Source organism: Camellia sinensis, chromosome 2 (assembly GCF_055761805.1).
Source record: "Camellia sinensis isolate YWXY chromosome 2, ASM5576180v1, whole genome shotgun sequence".
Classification (NCBI taxonomy): Eukaryota; Viridiplantae; Streptophyta; class Magnoliopsida; order Ericales; family Theaceae; genus Camellia; species Camellia sinensis.
This window is the reverse complement of record NC_138962.1, coordinates 146958112-146966842: the sequence shown is the minus strand read 5'-3', so window position 1 is coordinate 146966842 and position 8731 is coordinate 146958112. Positions and strand designations below refer to the sequence as shown.

Here is an 8731-nt window from a genome sequence, read left to right as displayed (position 1 = left end):
TAGCGACTAGACTAAGATTCGTATGCAATAGAGAGTAACAAACCCAATTGAGTGGGAGCTCTATCATAGCATACATATCATATTGTATGTGCTATAGTCGACCATGTAAGGGAGTAGCTAGATGAATCCCTACTTCAGCACTATGTGAACCCTATTAAGCCATTAATTGGTTTATACTATGCCCTCGAACTTGGAACTATGTCATGAAGTGATGACTCGACGTTGCTACTTTAGTATGTCACCCTAGGATCGTGATGAATATGATCCAGAGGACCATGTCTAGGAAAGCAGTCAAGTTTGAGTGGATTGACATGAGTGGCTAGGGAAAATTCTTAGATTTTGTACCCATATATTGTAACTTATTGCCGGGGCGATGATGTCAAATTTGTGTTCTTGATATAGTCATGAGTACAAATACAATATTTGAAGTCAAGTGTGTTCATGAGTTGACTCATGAGGGATTTAAAATGCTTGATTTGGTGTGATCTAATGAATTTAGGGTATAAACAAGTTTTTTGAGTGATGTGCTATGTTAGCTTGATGGTGACTTAACATAGCACTCCTATCTTGTACTTTCTCGTTAGGTCGTACGCTCTATTTTTCTACATGAAGAGTGGATAGAATGAGATTGAGAAACGATACCAAATGTGGATGAGTGGGAGATGTTGGGAATTGGATCGGATCAGATCCGACCCGATCCATAACCCATGGACCATCCACATGGGTTACAAGATTATTATCATATAATAATAATAAGATAATTATTGTATTATCTTTAGTTATTTGACTTATATGATAAGATAACTATTTAATTATCTATAAGTGTTTTTATTGAGTGTGGATCTCTATTTACATATCTCTATATATCAAATATGGAGAAAATAAATGTGTGTTGTGTGGTAGTTTACCCGTAAGAGATCACTCAGAACATATTTCTCTCTCTATTCATCTCTCTAAGGTCACCATTTTTGTACCTTGGAATTTGGAGTGTGTGTTCCATAAGAGAGACTCTAGTAGCCTCTTTACTGATGTGGAGTTTGCAACAAGAAGGGGTCATAATTCAAGCTTTCAGATCTTATTATGTGGGTGTTTTTCGGCCTAAGGTAACCCATATTTCCTTACAGTCAACATTGTAGCCCCGTAGAACGGTGAGATAATATGCCAACAACTGCACTAAAAGACAAATAAACTTAGTGATTCAACCTGGACAAAGTTCGATTGAATAATAAAAATAGAGCACAAATGATTCATATCTTAATATGGTGAATAGATTTGAAGGAAACTAGAGTTGATCTTAATGTTTCTTAATGCTTTAAATGCATATGCAATAAGGGAGGTATTTCATGTTGATTTGAATCATTTCTACCACTAGAAATTGTCACATTACAATATTAATGATTTGAATTATAATTGCAAGTAGGTACTATTCAGAACCAAAGATGCTCTGTCATCTTGGTTTGATTCTGGCAATCTTCAACAGTATTTGAGTATTTGGGGGAGAGGGGAGTTTAAAATTCAAAACACCTCTGACCACAAATCTTATGTATTCACAACACACACACACACACACACACACACAAAGATAAAGACAGAAAGCATGGTAGGAAATTGTTAAGAGAAAATTAGAAAAGTCGAGGAATTTTAAGCCCTCTCCAATCACACATGAAGCAAATAAAGTGTATGCAATCAAAGACGCATTCCCTGTAAGTGCAGAGACAGAAGAGCTACATTGCCAATGAAAGTAAACATATAGTATTACACAATAATATCTGCCAAAAAGGAATGCCAAACTGTCAAAATCCGAAGCATAAAGAATTGTTGAAAGAAAAAAAGTTAAATGATTCCTTAAAGTATGCCCTAAAAGGTTGCCAAGACCTACATTACATGGACTCTTTGTTTTTTGGGAGGTACTCGTGTCAACACGACACGATATGGGTACGGATACGGGATACAGCTGGGACATAGCTCTTTACAAACGGATACGGCAGAGCCCTAATTGCAGAGAGAGCAAGGAGAGAATTTGGTCGCCAACTTTGAAAGTGTGAAGATATCGATCTCTTCTTCTCTCTCTGTCGATCTCCTCTTCGACTTCCCCTTCGACTTTGACAAGTCTCGTCTGGTCTTCTCTTCTCTCTCTCTCTCTCTATCGATCTATCTCCTCTTCTTCTTCTCTATCTTTGTCGATCTGTCCACTCTCCTCTCTCTCAAGTTGTTTTCTCTCCTAGGAAGCACGAATACGGGATACGTCGATATAGATACGCAGATATGCTAAAATTTGAAAAAGTAGGATACAAGTACTGCGAGGATACGTTCGTAAAAAAAATTATTTTTTATAATTTTAATAATGTAGTATGCATGAAAAATAAAACCTAACATTAAAGTTCCTATTATTAAAAATTTGATAAAGAAATACTAACATTAAAGTTCCTAAAATTAAAAATTTGGTAAAGAAATACTTACAATAAAATAGTGTAGGGAAAAAACAAAAAAAAAATGAAAAAAAAAATAAAGCAGCCTAATAGATAAGGGAAAAATAAAAAGAAAAAAAAAGAGCGAGAGCAGAGAGAAGAAACGTAAAAGAGAAAGAGAGTGAGAGAGAGAGAATGATGAGAGCAAGACGAGAGACAGAGAGAAGAGTGTGAGAGACAGAGAAAGAGAAAGAGTAAACGAGAGAAAAAGAGAGAGAGAAAGAGAACCTGTTATTGCATATAGCTTTTTGCTTCGATTTGTCTTCAAGAGTGAGAGAGAGAACCAGATTTGTCTTCGAGAGTGAGAGAGAGAATCTGTTGTGGTCGATCAAGAAAGAACCAAATTTTTGTTTCGATTTGTCAATTTGAGCTTAGGGTTTTCTTCTTACTTTTTTTGTTGATTTTGGTTCGTGCATAAATGTCTAATTTGAGGATCAGATTTGTATTTTTTCAATTTAATTTCTTTTATTTACGGTTTACCCCCACAAAAAGATTTCAAAATTACGTTTTCTGCCTTGCTGAACATATCTTTCACATATCCATGCGTATCCTAGCTGTATCCAAAATTTAAAAAAGAAAAAATAATTAGGATACTTTCTGACCGTATCCGATACGTATCCGGGTGTATCGGACATGTATCCGTATTCAATATTCGTACGCGGCCTATTTTGGAGTATCCGTGCTTCATAGTCTCTCTCTCTCTCTCTCTCTCTCTCTATATATATATATATACCTATCTATCTAACAAATAATAAATAAAATATATAAAAAAACCCTAATAAAACCATCTATTTTATAGATAATAATAAATAAAATAAATCATCTATTAAAAAAAAAATTATATATAATAAAAAAATCTAATAAAATCTATAAAATAAATCATCTAATTTTTATTTTTTAAGCATAATTTGTTATTCCTTATTTTGTTGTACTTTTATTTATTTATTATATATGTATGTCAATTAAAAATAATATATATAGATAAATTAAAAATATTATTAAGAGAAATTATTGGGTGTGATACTTTTGGTTTGAGGAGAATTTACAATAAAACCGCCATGTTATCAGAAAAATACGTAATATTTTTTTGACACATCCATGTTTAGCCGTATCCACATACCCGTATCTAATTTTTGGGTACTTTTTAGCTGTATCCACGTATCCCTCATTTAGAGGTTTGTCAAGTATGATCTCTAGATACGTACCCACACCCTACACTCGTATCCGAGTCTATATAATGTAAGTCAAGACTAGTAAAAAAGCCTAAGAAGCATGGGTGCAAGTATGGTACAGGTATGTCGATACAACAAAACCTACGAGTAGGATAGGGGTACGGTTAGGTACATCTATAAAAAGATATATTTTCTATAATTTGCATTAGTACATGTCATGATATATAACAATTATATATTAACAGTGCCTAATTAGCATGTTAGCATACACATGATAAACACCAATATTTATGCAAAGCTTCTTGACAAATATCTTGCACAGATTAAAGTTTCTAGCTAATCTTGTAGAGATTAAAGTTTCTAGCCAAGGGTCCTGGACTCTGTATGCCATAAAACTATTGAACGTCATTACTAATTTCAAATAAAACATATTAGATTGTAACTGTACAACTACAATTAATATTGACAACCATCTACCCAGTGTAATAAATGAGGAAAGACACTTCAGAATATATGTTAGAATTGTCTGATTAAATCACCTACAATGGAACTACGTTAATTACTAGTTAAAGATAGTCCTCAACTTGAGGGACTTCAATTACTCTACAAGAACCACTCACACTCACAGATTCTGTATCTCCTTTCGTACACATAACAATGAGTCGACCTTTGCAAGCATAAAGTTGTTGAATAACTGACTGCTGCTTGTTGTGCACAAACAAGAACATGTCAGCAGAAAATGACATTTGCAATCTCAAAAGATGTAACTATTCTTCATCATAGCAAAACTAACCTGAAACAAGCATCACGGGTATCAATAACAACAATTAGGAGATTTTCATCAACTAAGGCTAGAGGACCATGTTTCATTTCACCAGCAATTATTCCTTCACTGTGCATAAGTGCCACCTCCTTCACTTTCAAGGCCCCTTCAAAAGCCGTTGCATAGTTATATCCTCTCCCAAACACAAGCAATGACTGCTCAACAATCAATAGTTTTGCAAGATCCTTCATTTCCTGGTCAATCTTCAGCACCTCCAGGACTTTGCCTGAAAAATAAAAAAAAATGATAAATAATTAGAAAAATGTCCAGATACTACAAAATGAGCATTTTTAACAACATATTTCCTTGGCCATAAATAGAAGGAGAAATTGTGTTTTAAGGGGAACCATACAAAATAATTGCAATTTTCATAGAGGTGCAAGTGGGTCTATGTCCGGTGCAAGTGCAAGTCGTGGCATGGGGCACAACACCCACTTGTACCTCCATGAAAGTGCAATTATTTTAAGTTGTTCTCACTAAATCTCACTTTCACCTAAATTGAAAGTCTATGAAACCTGCAACATGACAACGAAAGAAACCAATAAAACATACTTGGCAATTCAAATAGACCCTCTATTATAGACTCTTTTCTTGCTTGACTGGATGCTGGCATAGCCTTCACTACTATTTGACTAGTATATGCCTGTTGGCAGAGGTAATGAGATAAACTCAAAATATGACACCGATAAAAAAAACTAAACAAAAATAAATTTTATACCTTGGTACTAGCCATACCAATCTCAGCACCAGCATTTATATGGACACCACAATGTGTGTTCCTAGCAATTGCACTACCAACAGTATTTGTAATGCCAACACATGGTGCACCATTTTCTAATGCATACTCCAATGCATGTAACGTATTTGCAGTTTCACCAGATTGTCTAACAAAAAGTTGTATTTTCTCTGTATATTGGTCCCTGCCTATCCAACAGATCGCTAGCAACCTCCATTATAACAGGAATACCTGTGAATATTACAAATAAAAATAGTTTTAAGTTAGTCGGTAACATCAAATTTCAAAATCTGTTGAAATTGACATGCAAGAAGTACTTACCAGAAAATTCTTCCAATATGGGTCTTGCTGCTAAGGTAGCATTATAGCTTGTTCCACAACCAATAAAAACAATACGTCTGCTACTCTTGATAGTTCTCAGGTGATACTTCAGTCCATTCAAAAGAAAACTTTTTGCTTTGCATGAACCTCCTTGTATAAGTTTGCTTCACATTGTTGTTGTCCAAGATTTTGGTTGTTCATGAAATTCTTTCTGCACATGATGCTCATAATTTCATTTATTTATTTGCTCAACCTCCATCTCAAGAATGGATAATGCAAGCTGCATAGAAGCAGGACTGGCGATGCCGCCGCTGTGTTTTCCTTTGCCATGATCAAACCTAAGGATTGACGCAGCTCCATATCCTTAAGCAACCACCATCGAAAGTAAATTACTATCTATGTAATGATATGCAAACAGAAAATTCATACAAAATTTTCATACAGAATGATGTGGCACAAGATGGACATTTCACTTTAAAACAAAACAACCATGAAGATGAGTTTAATTACAATAATGGCATTGCCACATCATTCTTGTGAGAGTTTTTTTGTATGAATTTTATGTATCAATAGATTTTTGCATATCTATATATGTGTTTTCAAAGTCATTATACTAGTTGACATCAATGATATAATCATAATAGAAACCTCACAATTAGTGAAGAGATTGCTGAGCTCAAAACACTAGATCGGTTATATATAAAAGCGAAAGAAAGTGATCACGGAAAGAATCTACCCAATGGTAAATAAAACAGCTAAATTAAAAAAAAAAAATGGACGTTTCCATGACATATCAAACCTAACAAAGCAGTTACAAATCCCTATACAATCATATTACTGAACAAGAGAGGATTTTGTGGCACCTTGGTATCTCAAGCCTCTGATCATAGATAAATATGCAGATTGTAAGACAATGAGATCAACACCTGGATATTAGGCTTAATCCAGTTGTACTGCTAGTTAGTATTAGTAGTTCTCATCCAGGGCTGCAGTTTTTATTTTTCTTTTTTACAAAATATATATATATATATATGTAAGTATATTGGCTACCACTCTATAGCCTTAGTGTCACGTCCCCAACCCGCCTCCAAAGGTTAGAGAGGTAACCGGCTAGTAATCTTAGATTACTAAAGGCCTATTTTGACAAAACACAAATATTTAATAGAATAATGGGGCCACAAGTGGAATTTTTTTTTTAACAACTAATTAGAAAATAAACCTGTCCATTGAACAATGCATAACTAACATGAAAATATTACATATGCATTATGTTTACATTACCCACACAAGTAAATTAAATACAACCATTCACAAGACACAATTTCGTAATGTAGACTCCACCTAAGCGTCAACTCCAAGAAGGCTATCTTAATAATCTTCAAATGCAAACTCTAACGTTGCCCTTCGTGTTACTCACCTACATATATATATAAGGAAGGGGGTGAGCCCCAGTAAATAGTAATATAGTAAAGTAGTAAATGAATGAACACCGATAAACTTTATTCAAACCAAGCGCCATCTAATTTTGAACATAATATAATTTGCACATGATAATAAAATCGAACTTGCAGGCATATACATAGCGATGACATTCTCAAAGCATTTCGAAATGAAACATGGTCCACAATAGGTGGCAGAAGAGCTCAGTTAGTAGAAGATTATTGCCTTGATTCCCAATAACCAGGAGATTTCAAGAAGTCATCTTAATACATGATACAAAAATATAGAATGTTCATTCATAACAAATATAATATTTTAGCTTTCATAAACATATCATATGTTTGCATTTCGGATCATAATTTTTAAGAAACATAACTTCACTACACTACTCACAATGAGCTTGGTCCTGATAATGTTTTCTGATGGTCTGACCTACATGATGCACATACACATAAACATCAGTAACAAATTACAATTAATTGAACCTACTTTTCCTTTCTAATTAACTTAATTAAATTCCTAATTTAATTTTACTAATCAATTAACTTATGTTGATTCTAGCTTACTTAATCCTTAATTGGACTTATTTTGTGCATATGGATGTTTAGAGAGGAAGAGAAAGACAATGTAAACAAGAAGGTGCTTTTCAAAATTTGGCTGAAATAGGCAGTTCGCTCAAGTAGTTCTTTTACCACTTGAGCGGTGAACATGAGTATGCAAAAATTTGGCTCTGCAAAAATAGATACTGGATTCTTCATAACTTCGCTCGAGCGGTAAACAATCCGCTCAAGTGGTCTGTGAAAATTCTGCTTCGAAAATCTGAAAAATTCAGCTTCCAAAAATACAATTTCAAGGCTAGGGTTCATGCAAGACTTGATTAAAAACATGTAATTTTACAATATAACATGAGAACAAGGATTATTCCCAAATCATTTGTATCAAAACTTTATTAATTTCAAAATTAAACTAAAAATCTCATGACCTTGACATCCTCCAAAACCCTTCTTCGTTTTTCTTTAAAAACATGAAATTAAAATTCCAAAACGTGTAGAAATCGTGGGGTATTTAAAGTTTGAGTTCAAATTCATGAAAATTAATAGAAATCAAACTCAAATAATAAATTTCTAAACCCACTTTCTTGTTCTTAAATTAATTGAATTTTCTTCCATTTTCTTAAATTAAACCTCCATTTCAGATTTATATGTTTAATCCATGCATAGAAGATTATAATCTTTAGGAAAACATTTGTTTACAAAGAATTTGGAGATTAATTGACTTAAAACATACTTCTCATGAAATTTTCTTGAAACCCATCTCAACTGAAAGTTTCTTCAAATCTTTATTTTTAATTCTTCCAAAATCCATCTTGAATCAAGTCTAGATTATTTAAACAATACTAGAAAGAAGATGAAGTTTCTTATCTATATGGGTCCTATTACAGTGTGCAACCCCCTTAAGAGTTGCACACCATATGCAACTTCATTATTGGCCATTGGATTACACAAATACATCCTGGCCATTGAATTCTTTAATTTTGAAAAATTGGACACCGGAGCAACCGGTTGACTATCTCTCTTCTTCTTCCACAATGTATTCTCTCTCGCTCCCTCTCCCTCCACTACTCCTTCCTTCGAGTGATCTCTTCCCCTACTTCTCTCTCTCTCTCTCTCTCTCTCTCTCTACTGCGCTTATTCATCTGTCTACCTCTGGTTCGATTGACTGCAGATTCTAAGTGGTTGTTGGGTTTAAAACTCTAAGTCAACCCAGTGAG

The 8731-nt window shown here is 33.9% G+C and overlaps 1 pseudogene; it reads right to left on the bottom strand.

Moving 5' to 3' along the window:
- Positions 1 to 1078: 1078 nt before the first annotated feature.
- LOC145819137 (glutamine--fructose-6-phosphate aminotransferase [isomerizing] 1-like) lies at positions 1079 to 8453 on the bottom strand (annotated as a pseudogene).
- Positions 8454 to 8731: the final 278 nt, after the last annotated feature.